This window comes from Ammodytes marinus (assembly GCF_949987685.1).
Source record: "Ammodytes marinus genome assembly, chromosome: 7".
NCBI classification, from domain to species: Eukaryota; Metazoa; Chordata; class Actinopteri; order Uranoscopiformes; family Ammodytidae; genus Ammodytes; species Ammodytes marinus.
This window is the reverse complement of record NC_137211.1, coordinates 4,240,042-4,252,541: the sequence shown is the minus strand read 5'-3', so window position 1 is coordinate 4,252,541 and position 12,500 is coordinate 4,240,042. Positions and strand designations below refer to the sequence as shown.

Here is a 12,500-nt window from a genome sequence, read left to right as displayed (position 1 = left end):
CGACAAATTCACGTTAAAAACTTTGAAGCCAAAAATACTACAGAAACAAATTAAAATTTCAGAGAGGGAGACAGCGAGAGAGAGAGAGAGAGAGAGAGGATTTAGATTAGTTATGGGAGAGCATAAAGAGAGCTCCATCCTTGCAGGACAGTTTATTTCGGCTTGCCACAAAATTAGGACATAAAACACCAGGTCTCACTCACACACGCACGCACGCACGCACACACACACACACAATATAATATTCATACAGATGTATATATCGTTCATATTGTATATTGTTTTATTTTGACACATTGTGTATTGTCTGAATATTTGTTCGAATTATTTGTTATCTGATGTTTGCTTTGGCAATATTGTTTTTTAAAAAACTGTCATGCCAATAAAGCCAATTTTGAATTTGAATTTGAATTTGAGAGGGAGAGAGAGAGAGAGAGAGAGACAGACAGACAGATAGAGAGAGAGAGAGACGGAAAGAGAGAGAGAGAGAGGGAAAGAAAGAGGGAGAGGGAAATAAAGAGAGAGAGAGAGTGTGTGTGATAGAGGAAGAGAGAAGGAGAGAGAAAGAGAGACGGACAGAGAGAGACAGAGAGAGAGAGAGACAGAAAGACAGAGAGAGAGAGTGAGACTTCACCAGAGGAAGACACAGAGACATGTAGGAATGCGGCTCTTGCTCCAAGCCCTCTGAAAGTGTTCGTTTGATGGGCCAAGTCTGCTCCTCTTCCCCCTCTGGTCTCCACCGCAGAGTGGCATGTGGCTCTCGGTGTTTAGCTGCCTGATTGATGACCCACACTAGACACTCATCTTAATCAGACAGGTTTTTAAAGGAAATACTCCGAAAAATAAGACTTTAGAAATATTAGCAGTGACTGAAAACTAATATCGGGGTGGATTTATAGTAGGGCTTTAATGTAAGCCGCAGACGTGTGTCTGATAAATGGATCAAGCGTTTTTAAAAATGCCTGTTTTCATAGCTCTGTCCGTCAACCGTAATTGTTGTGTCCGTCAGCTCCAATTCAGGAAGATCTACTCGAGTGTGTGTTAGTCATTAAAATTGATATGTAGGATTTTCAAGTCAAAAAAGTTAAATGTTACTTTTCACTGGCATTCCGTCCACAATAACCATTCTGCTTATATTTGACTGTGACCAGACTACAGTTCTTCTTTAAATACTATTTTATGATCTCTGCCCCGTAGCCTGGCTCCGCCCGCCTATCTACTTCCGCTCAATTGTCATTTCCCTTCAGTAGTCAGTCTGGGTCTGCGGTATATTCTTTGGTTTTCTACGGCCAGATTTTTGCCGGTCCAATCAGCGAACAGAGGGAGTGGCTCAGAAGCCGGCGCATGACATACGTCACGACCAAACGTTATGCGATTGGTTGGCAGATCCAGAGTGGCACTGGGCAGATCCAATAGTTTTAAACTTCAACAGACATCCGCCTTCAAGTGAGTTAACGTTTGTCAATTGAGCGATTCCAGACCTTCTGTACAAATGAAATTAAGTACGATGGTCTGGTAGGACCAGGCTAAATGAAGTACGATGGTCTGGTAGGACCAGGCTATCTACCCCCTGCATTCGCGCCACAATAACACAGGCACTCACAAAATGACGAGAAATCGGAAATGTTTTACTAGCGACAAAAATAAAACCAAAAACAATCAAATTAGATAACTATTCGGCTAATTATTTAGACATGGCACTGCAGTTAATAAAGAGACCATAGATAGATTTCCTGTTACATAGTTACGCAGTACAGCTTTAAATAAATATTGTTTATGTTTTGTGAGAAAATTTTAGGAAGCACACTCCCTTCTCTACAAATTAAATCAAGCTTTAACAATAATACTAACTACATTTTCCCATGCGTGACATCACGCATGGGAAAATGTAGGGTTAGGATTTACAGGACAGCTGGGCCAAGGGAAGACTGAGGGAAGAAAAACCTCATTTATTATATTATAATAGCGATTTTATAATGATAGAACGCTGGTTCCTTAAGGGTGAAGTATTCCTTTAACAATAATACAGTATTTCCGATTTAGCGATGGGGGAAAGAGAGTGGGCTGAAAAATTACGGAAACTCAACCACGCACTTTTGGGTCCAGACGGAAATACCTGAACAGTTTCCGACAGTCATTCATGTTTCCTGGAGGATGTGGCTCTATGACTTTGGTATTTGCCATCGTCATCAATCAAAATAATCAGATCAAAAATTCCGATTTGTCCATTTTCTTTTTCGGTTTATGACCTTAAAGGCCTACTTCACCGGTGGAAATATGAAGGTGTATTGAACTCTGAGATCCTGTGTAGTATCAATGTGCAAAAGTTTTCGAAATCGGTTCATCCTAGCCTGAGAAAAAGGCAGAAAGAGTGTGTTATGGTCTCACTGTCTAACCCTAAATTTTTCCAATGTGTGACTTCACGCATGGGAAAAATGTAGGGTTAGGATTAACAGGACTGCTGGGCCAAGGGAAGACTGAGGGGGGAGAAAAACCTCATTCAATATATTATAATAGCGATTTTATAATGATAGAATGCCGGTTCCGTATGGGTGAAGTATTCCTTTTAGAGATGCCCAAGATGACAAGCGTTACGTTTAGCTGAAAACATCCGTTAGTCGGAGTCGGAAATGTGGAAAAAACATTCTGATTGGAAAATACAAACGTGTATTTAAGCAGAGCAGCCAGAAAGGAATTATGTTAGAACCAAATAACAGACCGGTCTTACATTCTGCCTTATCGTAAAAAATGCCTCTACATTGCAATACCAGGGCAATGCTAGTTCTACACTGCCAAGTGCATGGATCATTACATTGTATTATACATATGATACTCTGCTGACTTTGCTGGTTCTAATCACACAACTGTTTCAAGTTTCCATTTCACTTTATCCCACCTACACTCCTTCAACATCTCGTTAGCCTCAGAGCATAATTGCCTAAATCATATTTACTCTGATCTACTTTTACTCTACATCTACTCTACTCTACATCTACTTTTCGTTAGCCTTATAGCATATTTGCCTAGGTCATATTTTAAGGGTTATAGAGCAGGGTAAAGTAGATGTAGAGTAGAGTAGATGTAGAATAGAGTAGATGTAGAGTAAAAGTAGAGTAGAGTAAATATTTAGGCAATTATGCTAACGATATGATGGATTGCATTTTTTGGGGAGAACACGGATGGCCCACTTTCATAACTTTCATGAACTATAAACTTTTTGGTGAGCGCACAATACACGTTGGCCTGCAGAAAACCATCGGATAAAACGCAAGCTGCTCGCAAGAAAAACAAACAATTGCGTTATTTCCAAAAAAGCATGGCGGATAGCATAGCAATATCAGATCCACACTACTGTATACAGCGGTGTCATCAATAGAGCAGCCTGCATTTCCACACGGTGACAGAGTAAACAACTTCTGAGGGAGTGTAGGAGCGGAAAGGTGCGGGCCGAGAGAGGGGGCAAACCTAGAGTGGAAGCAGATAGCCATCAACTAACAGCACCTATCGGACTGACATATCTCAGAGGCACTGTCTAAAAATATAACTTAAGCCATGAATTATATCATGGGTGGAAGTGTGTGTGTGGTGTGTGTGTGTGTGGTTGGGGGGTGATTGTGTATGTGTGTGTGTGTGTGTGTGTGTGTGTGTGTGTGTGTGGGTCTATGTGCGTGCAAGCAGGTGAGTGTGTGTGTGTGTGTGTGCGTGTCTGTGTGCGTGCGTGCAGGTGTGTGTGTGTGTGTGCATGTGTGCGAGCGAGTGTGTGGGAGATACAGATTGTCGGGTTAGGGAAAGTAGTTCCTTTTTGTCAGTGCGTGCCTCACAATAGGGGCTGCAGGTGAGAGGCTGTGTAGGGATCTAATGCCGGTCTGTTTGTATAACCTCATGTCATCAGACTAAACCCTTCTAGTTCCCCTGGCGATAACAGCTACCGTTTGACATTAGCTGATGATCCGACTCCAGTGTGTGTGTGTGTGTGTGTGTGTATGTGTGTGTGTGTGTGTGTGTGTGTGTGTGTGTGTGTGTGTGTGTGTGTGTGTGTGTGTGTGTTTGTGTGTGTAGAGGCTTGTTCCTTTATTATTTTTCATGGATTTTAAGTTATTTCTTGATACAGAAAACTGATGAATGACTTTGTCCTGTTGTTCTGTCGCACACAGAAGAATTCAGTTATTTCCTCCAAGTTATTTCTTCTGTTTTAATTATTTTTCTTATTGGCACGGCAACTGGTCCTTTGTTTTACATTCAACTTATTATAGCTCGTATAAACTCACTCACACACACTCTCACACACACACACACACGCACACGCGCACACGCGCACACGCACACACACACACACACACACACACACACACACACACACACACACACACACACACACACACACACACACACACACACACACACACACACACACACACTGGAGCAGCGGTGAATAGCGGTCAGTAGGTCTGCTGGAGGGAAAGAGCTTTTCCCAGGACATGATCCCGCGTCGCGCCAGGACAGAGGAAACACAGTCATTCCAGGCTCCTGAGTGGTTTTATGTCTTATTTATGTGTACGTGTGTGTGTGTGTGTGTGTGTGTGTGTGTGTGTACGTGTGTGTGTGTGTGTGTGTGTGTGTGTGTGTGTGTGTGTGTGTGTGTGTGTACGTGTGGGAGTGCATACCGTTTGTGTGACTGTATTTACGACTAGAGAGTGAGTCAATAAGCTACAAAAACTTTATTTTCACACAGACACTATTGGCTGTTGAATCACGTTTGGTGGTTCTCCATTACAACTATGGCACCTATCCATCTATCGTCCCATAAGCAACCCTTCCCACACCTCAGTGGTACGCTCTTCTTTCTTTTTAAAGCTATAGTGAGTAACTCCTGTCGCCCCCCATGAGGAATTCTGAGTATTTACAACAACACTGTCGGTCCATCTACATGAGGTAAAGCCTTCGGTGATGGCACATGGATTTTATACCTTCTGCTGTACGTCCAGGTTTTTTTCTAAGCAGTAGAATCAACAACTGAAACATTTCTTGGGCGCTTCTTCTTGGGATTTTTCTGAGCTCCTGTGCCAGTGTCAGGGGGGACAACACCAGTTTGTAAACGCTGCCATACTGAGAAATACAGAGGGAGAGTTTTGTGGAGCTGATAGGCTTAATCAACTTTGTGTCAACTCGTTTGGCGATGGCTTGAAATGTAACCGACATTTATATGAAGAAGTTACGCAGTATAACTTTAAGGATTTTTGAGGTTTGTTATTCAGGACATGAGTGTTTTTCATGCATTTTCCTTTCATCTTTGTTTTTCATATTCTGAATAGCTTCCCTACATTTTTCTACACACACACACACACACACACACTGACACACACAGAGACCTCCCCCCCCCCCCCCCCCCCCCACACACACACACACATCTACAAACCCCAACTCTTCCAGGCCATAACTTAGCCTAGATCTCTCTTTGTCCTTCAGCATAGCAACCGGTGTGTGTACCGGATGACAAACAGCCGAGCTACTCAGGGCATTATATATATACGCGATGTACGTTTCTCGCTTATCTTCAGAGGAATGAGCGAGAGGTCACGACAGGTCTCAGGAATTGCAGGTTATGTGGTCGAAAAAACAGATCTGAGATTACAAACACACACAAACACAAACACACTTACCTAACACACAAAGCATTCAAGCATCGTAACATAAAATTCCTCCAACTTCCTTTTTGGACAGGAAACTGGCAACGGAGGGGTTGGAGGGGGGGGGGGGGGGATTAAAAAAATGTACTGGGAAGTTTTTTTTTCTAAAACGAGCTGATTTGATTTTCACGTGTTGATACTCAAATGTACCTTTATTTGGCATCTCTGCATTTTCACACCAAACACTTGAATCCAATTGAGAATCTGTGGAGGGAGCTAAAGATCAGGGTGATGGCAAGTGACACCCTCCAAACTGAAAGAGTTGGAGCTCATTGCTAAAAGATGAATGGGCAAAAATACCAGTGGAGAGACATGCAAAAAGCTGGCCAGCAATTATTGGAAGCGTTTGATTGGCTGTAATAGCCAATAAGGGCTTTTTCTATTCGATTATTGAGAAGGGTATGAATCATTTTGGACACGCCACTTTTTGTTCAAATGTAAATAAAAGGTGAAAACATATTTTTGTTCACAATGATGACTCTTGTGTCATTTCCAATTAAGAAAAAACTTGCTGGTTTCATAAAAGTAAGTTTAAGTTGAAAATGTGCCAGGGGTATGAATAATTTGGGGCATGACTATATATGGGCGTGCGTCTGACATCTGTGGATCAATTCGGTGGGTATCGTTCATCAGTTTAAATGCCTTCAGCTCTGTAAACTGGTATGTAAACAAAGTGGCTGCATAGCTATAGCAACATGCTCATTTACAGAGCCTAGGCTGTGTATTACTTAACACTAGATATTATGTGCGTTTCCATGGGACAACTAGATTGGATTAAGAAGACATATACCGAACTTGCCACTCGAACGGACCGCGTCACTTCTCGGAGTATACATGGCCTTTCAGAGAATCGGATAAATGGCCAGAGCATGGCTGACTCCGCTACGCTATAGTGGCGCTGTAGCCCTTTCAACAAGTGGTTATAGAGCCACGTCCGGTTCCCTTCCGGCAACAACCCTACTATTTATTACGTCGTCTCCTTCCACTTCCTTGTGAAATCTCAGGCAGGGATTCCAAGCAAGCGCAGAACGAGAACTCCGATCCCTGTATAATACATGCAGGTAGAATGCCGACTATCAACGAGTTATCTAGGTGTTCTTGTCCGACTTCGCTTGTCCGTTAATGTGCCGATTTGTGTGCGAAGTAGATCGGATGAAGGTGTTTACATGCATTTTAAAAGTCCTGTTGAAGTCTTATTTGTTTATTTACCCGATAATGAGTCTGACTTCCTTTAAGAGGTGACTCACGGCTATTACTTAATGTTAACATGGGAACGGAGTGATTTGGCATCGAGGGGGAAAAGGAAATTAAGTACAAAGTTGAGCCTGCAGTCAGCAACCACAACAAACAGAGAGAGAGAGAGAGAGGCAGACAGGCAGAATCTGTGGCACATTAAAGAGTGTATTTTGGTGTATATTTCGGGCCCTGCTTTGCTTTCTTACCACGGGACACTACGGGAACACGACCAGCATTGAAAACTTGAGACTGCTGTTGTTGAGTAAACAGTCATTACCCAAGCCCTTCAATTTGCTGCTTTATCACCTCTCCTGGACTTACGCTTAATGTCTCTATAACAGGAGCCAGCTGGAGAGAGGGAAGCAGTGGCACAATAAGTGTGTGTGTGTGTGTGTGTGTGTGTGTGTGTGTGTGTGTGTGTGTGTGTGTGTGTGTGTGTGTGTGTGTGTGTGTGTGTGTGTGTGTGTGTGTGTGTGTGTGTGTGTGTGTGTGTGTGTGTGTGTGTGTGTGTGTGTAGGGGGGGACTCTGAGGAGGTAGTGGGGACGGGAGTTATCACCCCTCAAACAGCGGAGCGCCATGTTTAACTAAGAGCATGTGTGTGTGTGTCTTTGTGTGTGCAGTGTGTGCAGTGTGTGTGTGTGTGTGTGTGTGTGTGTGTGCACAAGAACGCCTTTTTTAGCTCCATCAGAGGATGCTTTATACACTAGTCTGACTGTCACAATTATTTTCTACCAAAACTGCTATGAAAAATGACCCAAAATTCTACACACTGCAGGTTTGAATATTGAATGTTATAAAAGGAACACACTTCTTAAACAGCTCCTAACCGACACTCTCTCTGGGTTTGTTGAAAACGGGAAAAAATAAATATTTAGTTTCAACATTTTCAGGATTTACAGCCCGAGATCTTTTCTGTCAGAAACTGAACAGCGTGTATTCTAGAATCTTCGGCTCTCACATGTCACGGGCCACGGCAACGGTTGCCAAAGGACACGCCCCACCCAGGGACCTGAATCCTGGAATCCTACAAAATACATCTAAAATCTAACAACATATTTTTAATTCTCTAATGTAATATTGCACGAATAGCCACAGCATTTTATATTATATCTTGTGAAACATTTTGACGTTAAGGATGAAATATGGGCCGTTCTGTCTTTTAGCCCGGGGGCGAATTTGGCAGGCAACGATTTTATGAAGATTGTAAAAGTGCCGACATTAGTTGATTTGTTGTCTTATTGTTTGGAGTTCAGATGGAAGACATCAACAGATTAGAAAAAATACTTCAATATTTCCCAATGACATGGCTGGAATAGAATCCTTAAATCAGAATTGGTCGTTTAAAAAAAAAAAATTTTAATGGTAATTTTTATTCTGATGCCCGAAAAACTTAAAACTTTTTTAACTTTTTGGACTTTTAATGTGTGTGTGTGTGTGTGTGTGTGTGTGTGTGTGTGTGTGTGTGTGTGTGTGTGTGTGTGTGTGTGTGTGTGTGTTCTATATGTCTAATATTTGTCTGTTCTGCGCTATGGTGGACTGAAGGAAGGGCAATTTGTTTTTTATATACTATGCAAGTACACAAAGAATTACAATGAAAAAAAACCTTGCATCTGAATCTGTAAGTAAAATGGACTCCACTTATATAGCACTTTTCCCTGGTTTTTCACAGACCCAAAGCACTTTACATTGTTTTGTACACATTCACACATTCATACACTGATAGCCACGCAGGGTGCTAGCTAACTACCGGGAGCAGTTTAGGGTTCAGTGTCTCTTTGCCCAGGGACACTTGGACATGTGGCGGGGAGACGGGGGATCGAACCACCAACCCTGCAACCCAGTAGATGACCGCCCTACACACTTCACCACAGCTGCCCACTATAAGGGTATCTATCTCTCTTGCTCACCCACCCCTTCCTGTATGCACATATCGCCCACGGCTACATATATACAGTGCTGCTTGAAAATACGTGAACCCCTTGAGCATTTTGGAATTTTATTCAGTTTAACCATTATTAATTCATTTTTATCAATACCAGTATTTTTTATATGAAATGTTTGTTTATCAATTCAACATTTTTCTTTTCCATAAAGCACACTGAATTGTTTAATGTATAAAGCATGTATAAAGCACCATTGCTAAATGTACCATGTGTATGTTCAATTGTACAGGTTGCTATTCACTTAACTTTAAGCATTTTTTTTTCAAATTTTTTGTATATTTCATGGTCTAAATTCAAATGTAAGTATACTAATGCAAAAATACTTGTTTCAGATGTTAGATATATTTATTAATGTCAATTAGTGAGAGAGATTTTGTTTCCAAAATGCACTTTTTTATACATTTATGACTCTTAAAAAAAATGCAGGATATTTTGAGGAGAACTTTTAACCCAATGACCACAGCGGCATTGTCTATGCAAAAATGCAAAAAAAAAAAAAAAAAAAAGTAGTGCCCAGACGTGGGAACGAAAATCACTTTCTAGCCTAGTTCACCTCATGGCCTAACAGCTTGACCTGTACATTCCTGTGTCCATGTTTTATATAAATTGCCTCAGAGACCTTGAGAAATGTTGAAAAATGTTGGAGAAGTTTCATCTTTTATTTTTGTTATTAAAGAGGAGCTGTGTTTTGACCCTGGGAGACACACAGTGCTGGCAGCGCTCCACAGGACTTGGCTATCCACTCGCTAATATTTCACATTCATAACATTTTCAAGGCGAAAAAGTGTAAAAAGGCTACAGCGAAAAAAAGAAAAAAAAATCACGAAGCTAGAATGGCGAAAAAATAGTTCCTGAGTGAGACAGAGAGAGAGAGGGAGAGAGAGAGAGGGATAGAGAGAGAGGGAGAGGGAGAGAGAGGGATAGAGAGGGAGAGAGAGAGGGAGAGGGAGAGAGAGAGGGATAGAGAGAGGGAGAGAGAGAGAGAGAATGGTGAAAAAATAGTTCCTAAGTGAGAGGGATAATAATAATATTAGGTAAAAATTTTAAGAAAACAGATATTTAGTGTCAAGCGTACAACTATAAGATCCTTAAAGGAATACTTCACCAATACGGAACCGGCGTTCTATCAATCTAAAATCGTTATTATAATATAATGAATGAGGTTTTTCTTCCCTCAGTCTTTCCTCAGTCTTCCCTCGGCCCAGCTGTTCTGTTAATCCTAACCCTAAATTTTACCATGTGTGTTGTCACACTGGTAAAATGTAGGGTTAGACAGTGAGACCATAAAACACTCTTTCTGCCTTTTCTCAGGCTAGGATGAACCGATTTCTAAAATGTTTGCACATGTAGGGGAGAACGGGGTAATTTGTCACATGGGTTGGATGTCACATTCGTTATATCTCGCCACCAGAGCGCGCTAGCTCTGAAATGTTGATATAAAAAAGGTCCAGAATTGGGATCAGAGGTCACATACATAGACTTCCTTGGAGTTAGACTGCTGCATTTCAGGTGAGAGGATGTTTTGTGTTTTTCATGTCAAATTCCAAATATTTTGCTTCTCAGTATTTTTCTTCTAGGCTTTTACACAATGGGTTTATAACAAAACACTTGTTACCCTCAGAAAGTGTGAAGGGTAAACTATAGTTTAGATTGTGGTTAGCAAGCTAATTAGTTGTCAGATGGTTGTTGGCCTTGATGCTAGCAAGAAATTCAAGTTGGGGTTGGTCGTCAAATTTTTTGGGGGGTTGGTTGTCACATGTTATCTCAAGGCTGCAGCCAGAAAAGGAACCCAATAACGAAAGAAATTGTCAAGCTGTATCCTCACTGACACCCCAGAGAAGGAAATAATAGAGCAGGAAAAGGCAGCTAGCAAGCAAAAGAAAAAAGGGCAACAAAATCAAAACAACCCAGTGCATCCCAAACTAGACCAGCTGCCAAGGCTACAGAACGTTATGTAGGCCTATTTGTCAACTTGACAATGCAATTAAACATTCAAATTTGGTTCTGCCTCCTTGCCTTCTTTTTAAGATTTTTCCCATTAAGATAACATTGTGACAAACAACCCCATAGTGTGTGACAACCGACCCCTTGATGGGGTTGGTTGTCACAATGTGTCAGAGTGTCTTTGATGGTAAATTACTTCTTCATTACAATCAGTTGGAAAAAAAGAGAGACACACATTTCTAGCCAATACCTTAAGCTTCAATTTAATGTAGGAATGGCTATTGACAGATGTTTTGGTGATGAGCAATTCTCACTAGAGTAAAAAGTGTGCCTACTTACCCCGTTCTCCCCTATACTACATAGGATCTCAGAGTTCAATACACCTTCATATTTCCACAGGTGAAGTAGGTCTTTAAGTATTGCTGCTTGTACACTGTCTATTGGTCAAAAGTTTTAGAACACCTACATTTTTCTTAATTTAAAAAAAAAATATTTAGCAATTTATGCAGTTTAATGTCTAAATGTACTCTGAAATTAAAAATAATCTAATCTATCCATCTAATGCTAGCTACAGTGGGCCCCCTTTCTTTACATACCCGTTTACAGAGCCTAGGCTGTGTATTATCACCAGATTTTTGTTTTTTCAGCGCACATACAGTACGGACAGGTAGCGGGATTATGAGGAGATATTCACTGATTTTGACAAAAAAGAAATAGTATGTACATTCTCCCTGCGTTCCAGTTCACATACTCTTTCTTTTTCCTACACTACATACTAAAGTACAGAAGAGTTTTAGGGCCACAGGAGAGAAAAAAAATCAGATAAGGAAGATTTTTTTCACATTATGTCGAGAAATGTCAAGAATAAAGACGAATACTGCAAAATGCTATTGGAGTTAGTGGGGGCATTTGTGTATTTTCAGCAAACTACAATTGACTTGCATGTATTGGGGACGTCCTAAATCTTTTTCTGGCATACTAAATAGTAGGGAAGTATGGGGGATTGGAACGCAGGGCAAGTCTCACTCTCTGCCCTTAAAACCATCTACAGGTTTTGTCTGTTTTGTTCTTGAAAGCAGTTCAAGTGTGTTAGTCACCTAAGGAGCTGCACTGCTAAATGAAATGGGAACAGCATGTGCATTCTTTGGAAAAAGAAATAAGGGCTGAAAATGAGAGGTGTTTAAAAAAAATTCTCTAATTGTATTTTTCCTCTTGGAGTCGTTTCATCTTCCAAACGAAAAGGCCGTTAGAAAAAAAAAAAAAATTCTCAAGCTTCTGGATAATGGGAAAAAAGATAAAGCTTATATGACGGTGCCAGTGTTTACTACTAGTACATTAATACAGTCTATTTCGCGAAGCATTTGTCGTCTCAAAAGTGCTTTTTTTTTTTTGGGGGGCATTAGGACAAGTTTACAATGGCCTAAGGAACACTTTTGCGCTTGCTAATCATCACCTTCCTTAATCCCAAATTCTGTTTTTTTTGTGTCAAAGTTTTTCCGTCATTAGCATGTTGTTAGGACCACGACTTGTTGAAATTGTGAGTGTGTTATAAAAACAGACAAGACAGGGATGTGTGTGTGTGTGTGTGTGTGTGTGAGAGTGAGTGAGTGAGTGAGTGAGTGAATGAGTGAGTGAGTGAGTGAGTGAGTGAGTGAGTGAGTGAGTGAGTGAGTGAGTGAGTGAGTGAGT

At 41.0% G+C, this 12,500-nt stretch overlaps 1 protein-coding gene across 1 annotated transcript in view; it reads right to left on the bottom strand.

Annotated features, from left to right (window-relative positions):
* The window catches only part of spryd3 (SPRY domain containing 3), a 72,254-nt gene that overhangs the window by 30,330 nt on the left and 29,424 nt on the right, over nt 1–12,500 (bottom strand). The window lies entirely within an intron of this gene.